General features: G+C 45.3%; 1 protein-coding gene across 5 annotated transcripts in view; it reads right to left on the bottom strand.

The window, feature by feature from the left end:
- The window catches only part of Kat6b (lysine acetyltransferase 6B), a 178,574-nt gene extending 165,259 nt beyond the window's left edge, over positions 1-13,315 (bottom strand). The window contains exon 1 of one of the 5 annotated variants that reach the window (XM_034497409.2): positions 13,177-13,315. The gene's annotated coding sequence lies outside the window, so the exon portion shown is untranslated. Of the gene's footprint in view, positions 1-12,060; positions 12,302-13,176 lie in introns of those variants that run through there. The other 4 variants (XM_034497408.2, XM_034497410.2, XM_076931230.1 and 1 more) reach the window with 4 other exon arrangements.
- Between the last annotated feature and the right edge of the window lie 212 nt (positions 13,316-13,527).

Genomic DNA, 13,527 nt, shown 5'->3' with positions numbered 1-13,527 from the left:
ATTATCTGCACAGGGCTGGAGAAATGGCTCAACAGTTAAGAGCATTGACTGCTCTTTCAGTGGTCCTGAGTTCAATTCCCAGCGACCACAACCATCTGCAATGGGATCCAATGCCCTCTTCTGGTGTCTGAAGACCGCTACAGTGTACTCACATATATACAATAAATAAATAATCCTTTTTTAAAAAAATCTCTGCAGGCTGGGCAATGATGGCACACACCTTTGATTCCAGCACTCGGGTGGCAGAGGCAAGTGGATCTCTGTGAATTTGAGGCCAGCCTGGTCTACAGAGTGAGTTCCAGGACAGCCAGGACTACACAGAGAAACCCTGTCTGCATTGTGAGCTGGTGAGCAGGCTCAGCAGATAAAGGCTCTTGCCACCAAGCCTAGCAATGTGAAGGCCACAATGAAGTGGAAGGAGAGAACTACCCTTCAAAGTTGTCCTTAGACCCCAGAATGTGGTCTGTAGCACACATCCACACCAATAATTTTAGTAAAGGAAGAAAACTTTAAGTATGTGAATGCACAAGGACGGCTCAGAAGCCACGCTTATCTCCAAGTCTCTCTGGCTCTGGTATATGTGCTGTCCAAGAAAGCGCAGTCTCCAAATTTAAAACTAGGTTTGTGACAGCCTCTTAAAAAGAATACTCTCATGACTCAACAACTGACTAGTCCTGAGTACTAACTTTCCTGGGCGCAATCACTGTTTGTCCCAAAGGCCTTCTAGCACTGACATACAGGTAAGTTATTGCAGTTCCTGGGCTACCAGCTTTGCGTAAGAGAAAGGCACAGTAGTTCTGCACAATATCAACACAAGCCTCAATTTAGGGCACACTGGTCATTTTCACTTCAAAGACCAAAAGGAAAAAAGAAAAGTCATAAATATCTGTATCTTAATCTTACACAAAATGACCAGACAACCTTAGATTCTTCTCCCCTCCCGAAGCCAACAGCACAAATCTCTCCTCAATTTAATCTCAAAATGAGCTCCCATCCGACACCATCCAACAGAGTTAATTAGGCAGAAGCTGATGTAATTTAGCAGTTCTCTGCTACAAGCTGAATCAAATGTTTAAAAAATATATACAGCTAGGAAAGGAGGGAAATCAGAAGTCTCTTACCTGTAGCAAATTCTCAGATAAATACATGCACAATATCTACTTTGTACATTATCCACTGCAATTTTTTTTAATCTGGGGCTGATTTGTCTGACATCCCATGGCCCCACCTTAAATTGGTACAAGCTAAGAGAACCAGTTTCATTTTGCCCCAAGCAGTATCGAGACAGATCTACAGGGAAAAAATACATAATTCATTCAAAAGCCACATAAAAAAGGATTCCCCGGTCCCCACCCACACCACTTCTCTTTTGCAGAGTCCACTTGCTGGATATGTGGACAGGGTATCCAGTCAAGACTAAACTCTAAAATCATTATTCTCTTGCCATTTTTTCATATTAAAAACTTAACAGTTAAAGGCTACCAAAAGGAGTAAGTCACCTCAAATTAATTCAGAAGATTCATACTGTATCAAACTAAACCATTCTGTTGCCTATGGTTGTGAAACATTTTATCTTTGGCTTAAAAAAACAAGGCAAATTACACAGGTGTATCTTGCAGCCTTAGAACCCCATTTGCAGCACTCCTTACAAGCTATTCTACACACATCTAGGGGAACCCTTGGTCTAACACTGAACTTTAAGCTTCACTGGCATTACATAAATATCAACATTTATCAGAAATATTCAGGGCAGCATAAGGAGAGTCTAAATATTCCACTCAGAATTATCATGAGAGGCCTCCTTAAGCTTGCAGTAAAATCTGTGTCCTCTCAAAACTAGTGTCACAACATTCGAGCCATGAGATTACAGATGTGCCAAAAACACTGGTTTAAAAAAAAAAAAAAAAGGTTAATAATAGAGTGTTTTCGCTTATCATCCTGGGTTTGACTTGCTATTTTTAGCTCCCTTACTTTTATAAGCTCCAGGACTTTTTTTTTCCAAAGATCATTGTATAAACTGAGTGAGCATCAACAAATGCTAACAATATCTTCCACAATACAACACACACTGGAAGAAACCATGACTTCTTTCCTCCATTACCACCCACCACACCCAAATGGCACAATGGCTTAAAATAGCATCCTTGATTTACAACCATATACTGTCTGACATCAAATATCATTTACATGGTGATGCTTGGTATCTTACAAGACCTTAATGCATCTATTTCCTTGAAAAACATGCGTCCAATATGTGTACACTGGGAGTTGAGGTTAGAAATAATAGTCAAAGAAAATGAATAACTACTTAGTGATACAAAGTCCCTGCCCTATACCCAGTCTTATGGCACATGCCATAGGAAAGGCAAAGCAGAGCAAGAACCAGAACATGCAAGAATCAACTAAGAAGTAATCAAGTACTGCTTGGTGAGGCCTCAAAAAGCTAAATATAAAATTACCATGATCCCACAGGTCTACTTCATGTTATACCCCTGAAAAAACTGGGAATAGCTTCTCCAACAGATACAGACAAAACATGTTCATAACAGCACTGTTCACAATAACCAAAGGTGCAAACAGCCCAAATATCCACTTGCAGTAAAACAGATAAAATGAGGTAAAACAGATCTCACACACACACACACACACACACACACACACACACAGAGAGAGAGAGAGAGAGAGAGAGAGAGAGAGAGAGAGAGAATATTAAGGACTGATATATACACACTACAGTATGAATGAATACTGAAACACTGTAGAAAAAAACTAGACACAAAAGGTCAGATATCCCATAACTGCATTTATACAAAACATCCGTATATAATTCATAAACACAGCATGCACTGCTAGGACCTAGGTGTAGAGAATGTTTTATAAGAGACTTTATTTTGAATCAGTGAGAATGTCTTCAATATAGAAAGAGGTGAGGTCAAACAACAATGTGAATGTACTAACTACAACTGAGTTAGTCACTTTAAAATAATTCATCATCAAGATGGTGATTCACACCCAAAACCCTAGCATTTGGTCAAGAGTTCAAGACCAGCCTGGACTGTACAATGAGTTTCAGGGCAGCCTGAGCTACAGAGAGACCTTACCTCAAAAACGACATGAATTACATGAATTTTAAATTCATAAATTATTAACAATATTTTTAGAAACTAAAACAAAACCAGGTATAGTGACACACGCCTTTACTCCCAATACTTGGGAGGCAGAGGCAGGAAGATCTGTGAGTTTGAGGCCAGCCTGATCTACATAGTGAGTTCCAGGACAGCCAGAGCTATATAGTGAGACCCTGTCACTAAATACAACAAAACAAAACACTACCACCCCCAAAACTAAAAAGAACTAGAGACTAGTAAACGTAGCATCATTGGTAGAGCATTTCCCTGGCATGCACAAAGCCCTGAGTTCAATTCCCAGCACTACATAAAGCCAGGCTTGCTAACACAAACCTGTAATCCTAGCACTCAAGAGACAGAACAACCAAAAGTTTAAGGTCATCCTTGGCTACACAGAAGCTTAAGGTCAACCTCGGTTCCATGCAATCTTGCCTCAGATCACACAAACCAGGCATGACAGCACATGCCTTGATAATGTCAGTGCTTCCACTCCAGCAACCTGCCCATCGGGCTTCTCCACAAAAGCTTCTGCAAGCAACATGTTCCTCTGATTAGAGACCAGTCTACAGCAACTGAGCCTTGCTGGAACCCAAGGTGGGACACCCTCTGTGCAGGGTGCACAGACATGTTAGGTTAAAAGACAGTGTTGATCTTCTGACATGCTTATAATCAAGCCTAGAGCCCAGGGAACCAGAAAGATTGAAAGTTCTAAGCCAGCATGAGCTACATAGCAAGAGTCTGTCTTGAATGGAAAATAAGTAAATAGAAAACAATACAGAACCTAGATAGCTGCCAAGTCAAATTTTTAATGGATCAGTGCAGCCAACACCCACCCCTCTGACAAATGCTACACACCTCTGTCTAGCTGGACACTTCTAGCTTTCATACTGCTTTCTAACCATTTTGAAATTCATGTCCTTTTTATATTATGCTCATTTGGCACTGACCAATTATATAATTCTTAGGAACTGTCTTAATTACTTTTATTTAATTGTTGTGACTAAAACACCATGCCCTAAGCAACTTATAAAAGAAGACATCTATGTTGGTGCTGTGGTACACACCTTTGATCACAGCATATGAGAGACAGAAGCAGTCAGATCTCTATCAGCCCAGACCATGGAAACTTCCAAGACAGCCAGAAATACACAGTAAAAACCTATCTATGAATGAATGAATGAATGAATGAAAAAGAAAAAAGAAAGAAAGAAAGAAAGAAAGAAAGGAAGAAAGGAAGATAGCTGGATGGTGGAAGAGCATGCCTTTAACTACAACACTCAGGAGGCAGAGGCAGGCGGATTTCTGAGTATGGGGCCAGCCTGGTCTACAGAGTGAGTACCAGTACAACCAGTGCTACACAGAGAAACTCTGTCTGGAAACCCACCCCCTAAAAAAGGAAAGAAAGAAAATAGGAACAAAAAGAAAAAAAGAACACATTTCATGTGGGGCTCATGGTTCATCTTGTAAAGGAGTATGGCACTGAGGCAGTAGCTAAGAGCTTACATCCTTATCAGCAAGCAAGTGGCAGAGAGAACTGCCTGATAATAAGGTGGGTTTCTGAAGCCTGCTCCCAGTGACACACCTCCTCCAACAAGACCACACCTCCTAATCCTTCCCAACCTGTTCTGCCAATGGGGGACCACACACTTAAACATATGGGCCTATGAGGGCCATTCTCATTCAAACTGCCACAGAACCATAACTCACGTTTGATTCGTTTCCTTGTGTTCCACTTTCTGGATCAAAAGAGGGATACGATGCCTACTTGGGGTTTCTTTATTTGTTTTTTGTTTTTTGTTTTTTGTTTTTTTTTTTTTTTGACAGTGTCTGACACCACTACAGCCTAGGATGTAGAGGAACTCACTATTCAGCCTACTATATAGGCTGGTCTTGAACTCATGGTGTGGTGGCTGACACCTATAATCCCAGCATTTGGAGGCTAAGACAAGAAGAGCATCTCAGCTTCAAGGCAGGCCTAGACGACACAAGGAACTAGGAGGCAGAGACAGGGTATCTCAGGTTGAGTCCAGTTGAGCTACACAGCAAAGACAAAACAACCCGGGGGTGGGGGGTGGGGGGGTGTGAAAGACAAAGAGAGAGAGAAGAGAAAAAGTTAGCTGTGACTAAGTTTGACAGTGGCATCTAAATGTGATGTATCAAATAGGTAAGACAGGAACACATGACACCAAAACCAAAGTGCACATATACTGTGCTGTAGTGTGTACACACACACTCACACAATCCTGTTAAATGTTTGGCAATGTCTAGCCACTACAATGGAGGAGTGAGTGACAAAGGAATCAGAGCAAGCAATATTTCATCCTTCCAAACATCAATCTAGTTTAGATTAAATTTATGAGTCTAATGCAGTCAATGGACGCTAGCTGGACTGAATTTCTAATTCCCAATCTTTTTAGAGGAATACTAAGTTCTTTCCCACTACTCATTAACATAGAATTTTCAATTCATAAGCTAATAATGTTTTCTAAGGATTTCTAAGAGGCTAAATCACCATGAAAATGATCATTTCAACTAATACATATTATATGAATTGTAAGTTTAAGTTTTCATGTCATGCTCTCCTAGTTGACAATACCCTTGTTATGTCATTAAACTATAATTGTGTAAATCTGCTTCAACAAACAATAACTGAACCATCAATAAACTATTACGGCTTCCATAATCCCTAGCAAAGATTAGTTTCAACATCATCATCATAAATTAGTAGGGACGGGTCCCAAACCTCCGGGTTGAGGCCGTGAATTAGGTTTGCACAGTCATTCCTGCATCTAAGTGTTCAATAGTTTCAGTCTCTAAAATTTAATCGCACTGTGAGGAACATCACAGGAAATCTGATCCCTTGCAAAAGGGAGGATTTGAGGCAAGATGAGAAGTCAGCTCAAGTCGGGTGGGCCTTTGAAGCCAGCGCTGATTAGTAATTACAATAACTAAGCATTCCTACTTAAAAAATAATCAACTACATTTAGAGTGTTTTTAGCATTAACATTTTTCTATTCAAACCCAAGTTTCTCTCTAATTGCAAGTCAGCTTTATATGGTTTTTAATGACAGAGAACAATGTATTAAGAAATAATTTGCTGGGTGTTTTGCAAGCCTGTGATCCCAGCACTTGGGAGGTGGAAGGCACAAGCATCAGTTCAAGGCCAGCTGAGATACATGAGAGCCTGTCTCTAAAAATGAAGTCATCTGAATTTTAAAGATGATTCTGAAGGCTGAGGAGATCAGGTAAAGCACTTGTCCCATGCCTCAGAGTCCACACAAAAGGCAGGTAAGAATAGTGGCCCATAGCCTTACCAGTGAGCTCTGAGTTAAGAGACCCTACCTCAATATATAAGGTAGAGAATGACCCAGGAAACCACCACGCTGTCAATACCAGGCCTCTCCCAATGATAAACACATGTGTATCCACACACATGCAGACACACTCCAAGAGAAAGAGGTTATTCTCATCAGCCAGGTAGTGGTGATGCACTTGGAGGCAGAGGCAGGTGGATCTAAGTTCAAGACCAGCCTGGTCTATGGAGTGAGTTTCAGGACAGTGAGGGCTACATAGCGAAACCCTCTCTCTCAAAAAAAAAAAAGTTATTCTGAAAGGGCAGGTTACTTCAAGACACTGTGCTACTTCCCTCAGCACGGACACCTGGGATACCTAGACAAAAGGGTCCCCCTTAAGAAAATTGGGCCTGCAAGACAGTTTAGGAGGTGAGGGTGCTTGCCACCTTAATTCGATCCCTAGAACCCACACAGTGTAGAGAAGAAAATCCCACAAGCATGTCAAAAATAAATCTCTCTCAATCTCTCTCTCTCTCTCTCTCTCTCTCTCTCTCTCTCTCTCTCTCTCTCTCTCACACACACACACACACACACACACACACACACAATCAATCAATCAATCAATTTCTACAAATAAATAGCTGGCCATGGTAATACATGTACACTCTCTGACGCAGCACTTAGGGAGCAAACACAGGTAGATCTCTCTGAATTCCAGGCCAGTCAAGGGTACACAGTTAGACCATATTCTCAAAAAGGAGATGGAAAAGTAGAGATGGGGGGGGGGGGGGGGAGGCAGGCACGAGGGAGTACCCTATTACAGACACAGCTGAAACATACCTGGATCCTCCTGCCTCAGCCTCTCAAGGTGGAATCAGTATGCCAGTGTCTAACTCATCCATGAGCCACAAAAGGCCTGCTGCCTACTTTGACATATAAAGATGCAATTTATACAGGTTCACAATGTACATTTCTGTGAACCTTAGCTAGGACATATTACACTAAGAGTACAGAAGCTGGGAGTCAGGCATGATGGTGCACTCCTGTAAGTTGGTTAGGAATGAGGATGTAACTCAGTAATCGAATATTTACCTGGCATGTAAGAGGCTCTGAAGGACTCACCACCATCAAAAACAAAATTAAATACTTGGGAGCAAAGACAGGCGGATGTATGACCTCAAAACCAGCCTGGCCTTGCCGGGTGGTGGTGGCACACACCTTTAATCCCAGCACTTGGGAGGCAGAGGCAGGTGGATTTCTGAGTTCCAGGCCAGCCTGGTCTACAGAGTGAGTTCCAGGACAGCCAGGGCTACACAGAGAAACCCTGTCTCAAAACAAAACAAAAAATATAAAACAAAAAGTTTTTTTTTTTTTTAAAAAAAGGAGTATAATAGAAAGTTTGTGGTCCAGTTTCCACTTTGCTAACTACCTAAACTGTGGGACACTGGGCATGTTAGTTAGTAAATCAATTTAAGTCTCAAGTTCTCTTTCGTAAAAATGAGAATACAAGCCTGTTTTACAGAACTATTAAGAGGAATCACTGAGATAAGAGATATGAAGGAAGCAAGGATGGTGGCAGAGCCAGGGCAGGCACACAATAAAAATGCTAGCTCGTAAAAGGAAAAGGGTAATACAGTCAGCTGGAGGCCTGTAAAATCTAATCTGGCTGAGCTTCTGTCTGTATGACCACTTCTAAGAGACCAGGGAAGGCAGCACCTGGCCCTTAGCTGTAGCTGTAGACAAGGAAAAATCCAAGACAGAGAACAGAAAAACATGAAGAAAAGCAAGCACAGTTGTTAGTGGCAAGGCTGGGGTCAGGAAGAGTGTGGGACACTCAGTTACACATCTTACAAAGTCAAGAAAGCTTTCAGGATCTTTCCATAGAGGATCCAACTTTTTGACCTGAGGGTGGAGAAATAGTCTTTAAAATAAGACACAAAAGGCACTGCCCATAAAGAAAAGACCAATGAATCTGACTCCATTAAAATTAAGAACTTCAGTTCATTGAAAGACATCATAAAGAGAATGAAAAAAAGGAAAGCCAGAAGGTAGAAAATATACTTGCAACACACACACAGGACAGAGGACTTGTATTCACAGCAAATAAAGAACTTCCAGGTCAACACGATTGCAAAGCATAAAGGTACTTGCCATCAAATCTGCTACACTTGACTTGAGTTCCATCCCAGAGACCTATACTGGGGAAGGAAAGAACTGACTCTCAAGCTGTCCTTTGAGCTTCACACACGTTGTGGACCCACATGCGCGCGCACGCGCGCGCACACACACACACAAATAAATGTAAATAGTTAAAGAACAACAATTTAAGAAAAGAACTTCTAAATAGTAATAAAAGACTCAGTTCCAAATTAAAAGATGGGACAGAGGGGGAACTTTACAAATGAGGAAAGCCAAATGACTAATAAGTGAAAAGTTGTTCCACCTGCTTACTACTCAAAATTTAGACTGGCTAAAATTTTAAGTTACCAAGTCTGAGAGTTGGAAAGGAGAGAGAAGCAATAGGAGCGAGCGTTCTTGGGACACAGTTTAACCAGTAAGCAGTAAGACAAATGCATGTTCTAGCCAGGGCAGCCACACAGCTCTTCATCCAAGGCCAAAACGGTGGACTGTGCTGAGACAACAGATACTAAGCAGGGTATGAGGCTGCCCTGCCTATATTACAACAATGCAACTCTTGGAACTCTACCTTCAAGAGACGTGCACACATGTGCACCACGAGATGTATGCTAAGATGCTTCAAGCAAACCAACAACAACTAAAATAGTCAGCAACAACAGAATAGAGAAGATGAAAATTATGTCCCTCTGCCCTAAATCTCCTATCGAAAGTTTACCACTATTCTATAAGAAACAACATCACTACAATTCACGTTCCTACCTTCCCCAAACAATTGTCTTCTTAGATACAAATGCAGCTATCCCTATGCGTGTGGAAACCCAAGGCCTATTACTCACAAAACTAGCTTAGAAACTACAAGCCAGACACTTGGTTAAAACTGTTCTAACAGGGAAATAAAGTGTCCAAAACAGGGTCAGTGACAGGGCTCACGTAGGAAAAGGCGTTTACTGGTAAACCCAAGCACGCACATGAGCATATACACAAGAGTATACACATACACACACATATACTCAATAACTGTTAAAAAAAAAAATAAGGTTGTAAAGCACATTAAAATCATTTGTCAGTGTCCAGCGGGGGTGGCACACACCTTTAATCCTAGCATTTAGGAAGCAGAGGCAATCAATCTCTGTGAATTAGTCAGGCTGTTCAGGATAGTAAGGTTACACAGAGAAGCCCTGTCTCTAAATAAATATGTTAAATAAATAAATAAAGTGTCAAATTTGCTCTACCTGCCTTGCTTACTTTCCATTCACATAATGTCTTACCACTGATGGCTTCCACCTGTTTTCACAAGTAGTTCAGTAGTCCTTAAGGCAAAACACAATCATTGAACAGCCACCCAGAGGCCCAGGTGCAGCCAAAAGGTAAAAAAGTTCAGCTGATCCTGTCACCTAAATTCCTTAAGTTAAAACTTTCCTTCCTTTTTTATTGATTTGCGTAAACACAGGGTTTTACCTACTACCTATGCTGACCTCAAAAGCAAAGATGACCAAAGATTACAGGCTCCTTATCCATTACTTCTTAAGAACAAAACAGCTCACATTCATTTTGCTACGTGTATAATTAATTTCTAATAAGCAAGCAATCAAATGTTTTATTTTAGAGTTACATCAGAAAATTAAGGGTATACTAGTATGAGGAAGGATGTACTTCCTAAAAATACACTTTATTGGAGCTGGGAAGATGGTTTAGTGTGCACAGCACGGAAAGCATGAGGACCTGAGTTCATATCCCCAGTACCCATGTAAAGAGCTGAGTGTGGTTTAGATCACCTGTAATCCCAGCAATGGCAGGTGAAGACAAGCAGCCTCCAGGAGCTCGATGGCAGACCGGCCAGCCTAGCAAAAATGGCCAGCTTCCACTTCCTAAGAGACTTTATGTCAAGGTAATAAAGCAGTGAGGGATAGAGGAAGACATTCTGTCCTGCCATGGTCTCTGGATGTGTGCACACTTGTATGCATCCCATGCACAAAATGTGTTTGCATACATTTGCGCGCACGTGTGTGTGTGTGTGTGTGTGTGTGTGTGTACGCACACATACACACACACACTACTGGAATACAAAGAATTAACACAACTAAGTCCCATTTGCTACTCCTACCTCCTAGACATACAATTCTGCGCATACTCTTTACCTTGAATTTCCTGGTATCTCCACCCCAAGTGTACTTGGTTCACTGGGTCTCTTTAGCTATTTCTGACAACTGTAATTCTTTATTACTGCCCCTTCAAAACTTACACTACTCTCACACAAACGTTCCCTCCCAATTGCAAGTGTCCAAACTCCTCCATGGTCATGAATGTGCCCTTCTTCTGGCTTTACCCTGCCAGTTCCCATCACTCCCTGAACCGTGCCCAAAACAAAGTGCAACAAATTAAAAAAAAAAAAAAAAAAAAAAAAAAAAAAACAACAATGTCCTTGTCTCCATGTCTCTTCCTAGGGACACTCTGTGCTCTCCCTGTTCCTGCCACACCTTCAAGACTTGGCTCAAGTTTATTCGAAACAACCCCAGCCTATCAAAATTAAAGTCTCCAAAAACATCTTTCTTGGCTTAATGAAGACTGAGGGCACAGTCCATCAAATTATAGCACCCAGAACTAATTGCCCAGTGCTGCCCACTTTCAGAGCCGCAGCCTTCGCCTAACTCTGAATCACCTGTCCCCATGAGATGTTCTAATATACTTTTGCAAATTACAGCCTCTCACCTATTCCCTCCCCATAAAAGTCTTTTCTGCTACCTTAGAAAGTCTCCCAAACTTAACTAACCCGTCGTTCCTCCTGTTTTTGTTAGTTTCATTTACCATGGAGCCAGCAAACCGCTGGAAATCTCAGCCAACATTAAGATTCAACCTGATTCTTCTATCCCATCAAAGAAATTGTACCTGCCTCATGAATCCATCCCTAAGACAAATCAATACCCAATCAGCAATGCTCTCTCAACTCATCCACCACACCCAAATTCATCCTTAGTGTGTCCCCAGTTAACTGCAATCTCGCCGGTCTGCAGCGCTTCACCAACCCTCACATAGCCCTAGGTCCCCTTGTCACTCCACCAAAACCTCGCCCCTCCCCACAACCCCTCCTACACCTGTTTCTACATCTCCCGTTTCCCATCTCATCTTCCGTTCTTTAATCTTGCCCAAGCCCTCGTCCGACCCCTCCATCCATCCTACCAGTTCACTCTTGTACAGAAATCCCCTCCCAGCCCATGCCTTAGGATCCCTCTGCCCCGCCCAGCCTGGCTTTGCCCCGCCCTCCCACTCCTGAGCCCCGCCCCCTGCCCCGTAGGCTCGGCCAGGGGCGGAGCTTGTTCTTCCTCCCTCCTCTCCCCCGCCCCCTACCGTCACGCTCAGGGGCAGCCTGACCCCGAGCGGCCCCACCGTGACCCTCGCGCAGAGGCCTGTGGGAGGGGCGTCGAGGGTCCCTGGCAACCCCCCGTCGGTCCCCCGCCCGCCTAGTCTCCTCCCCCTGGGAACGCGCGGGGTGGGTGACAGACCTGGCCGCGCGCCACCACCACCGCGCCTGCCGGGGGCGCTGAAGCTGCCTGAGAAAGAAGCCACGGCTGCCGCCTGGAGGAGGTGCCGTAGCGCCCGCCACCGCTGCCGCCGCCGCCAGGGGTAGGAGCTAAGCCGCCGCCATTTTGTGTCCCCCTGTTGTTGTCGTTGACATGAATCCGACATGACACTGATTACAGCCCAATGGAGTCTCATTAAACCCGAGCCGCGGCTCCGCCCCGGCGCCGTTCCATTGGAGGAGACCACGAACACTTGAGGCCAACCGTTGGCCTGCGGGTCTGTCCGTCACCCGCTCACTAAACACTCTGCCCCCCATTGGGGCAAGTTCCTGCCGGTCATCTCGCCTCCACATAGACACACCTCTCGACCCATCATTTTCCCCCCCACCTCCGGCACCACCCCGAGGGAGGGTCGACTGCCAGTACCAATCAAGAGACCGCGGGGCCCGCCTTTTCCGGGCACCTATTGGTCCAGCCCTTTTTCTCTCTCACAGACACCGCGCCACCTCTACTTCCACCTACCCGCCCCCTCTACCTCTAGAAATGGATTGGATCTAGGCACAGCAGAGGCGCTTGGCCTTATTGGCTGTACACAACGCCAATCAGAAGCCTTTTTTCCTCTCCCCTCCCCCACTCAACCCCAAAGCCCCTAGCCCGCAGCTAAAGTTTGTGTGAGAGCTGATCGCTGGCGGCGGCCGCAGGATTTAGGGGTGGGCGCAGGCGGGCGCGCGCGGGCGGGCACGCGAAGTTAAAATTCGAGGTTCTCAGTCGCCTGCTCCCGCCGAGGAACGCGCGGACGGGCGCGCCGCCCGGAGCGTTCCATCCAGCCCCCTCCTCCACCCGCTCTCCTGTCCCGTCCCGGGCGACTACTCGCCCGCCCCCTGGCTCGCATCCTACCCCCTTCACATACCCCCTACCCTGCCAGCCTCTGGCCGGGTGCAGGAGGAACGATCTCGCTGCAGCCTCTTCGCCATCCCATACGGAGGGGGAGCAAGCCCCCTTGCCGCCGGGCGTGCACCCCCGACTCCGCACTCGCCCGTGTCTGCAAGCACGTGCACCATTTGCCGCTGCCTCCGGCCACCCCGGTTCCCGGCTAACCTCGCCTGCAGCCCGGCCAATAGCTTGCTGCCCTTTGTTGCTGCAGACTGGGTCTCCCCGCTGCCTTCCTCAGCCTCCGCCTCGTCCTTTGCCAGGCGCCCGGGTCCGCAGCGCCGCGCTCCCCCCGCCCGGGACCCACCGCCGCCGCCTCCTTCTCCTCCTCCGCCTCCTCCTCCTCGGCTCCGGGCTGCAGCGCACAGAGCCCGAGGCAGCGCCGCCCAGCCCCGCTCCCCCCGCGCCGCCCGCTAGCCCGCCTGGCCCGGCCGGGGGCGCAGCCCGGACCCCGCCCGCCCCAGTCTCCGCCCCGGGGGTACCTGCCTCCGCCCCGGGGGGCTCCGCTCACCGCCCTCA

This window comes from Arvicanthis niloticus, chromosome 3 (assembly GCF_011762505.2).
Source record: "Arvicanthis niloticus isolate mArvNil1 chromosome 3, mArvNil1.pat.X, whole genome shotgun sequence".
Taxonomy (NCBI): Eukaryota; Metazoa; Chordata; class Mammalia; order Rodentia; family Muridae; genus Arvicanthis; species Arvicanthis niloticus.
The sequence above is the reverse complement of the archived record's forward strand: the minus strand, read 5'-3'. Positions and strand labels throughout refer to the sequence as shown.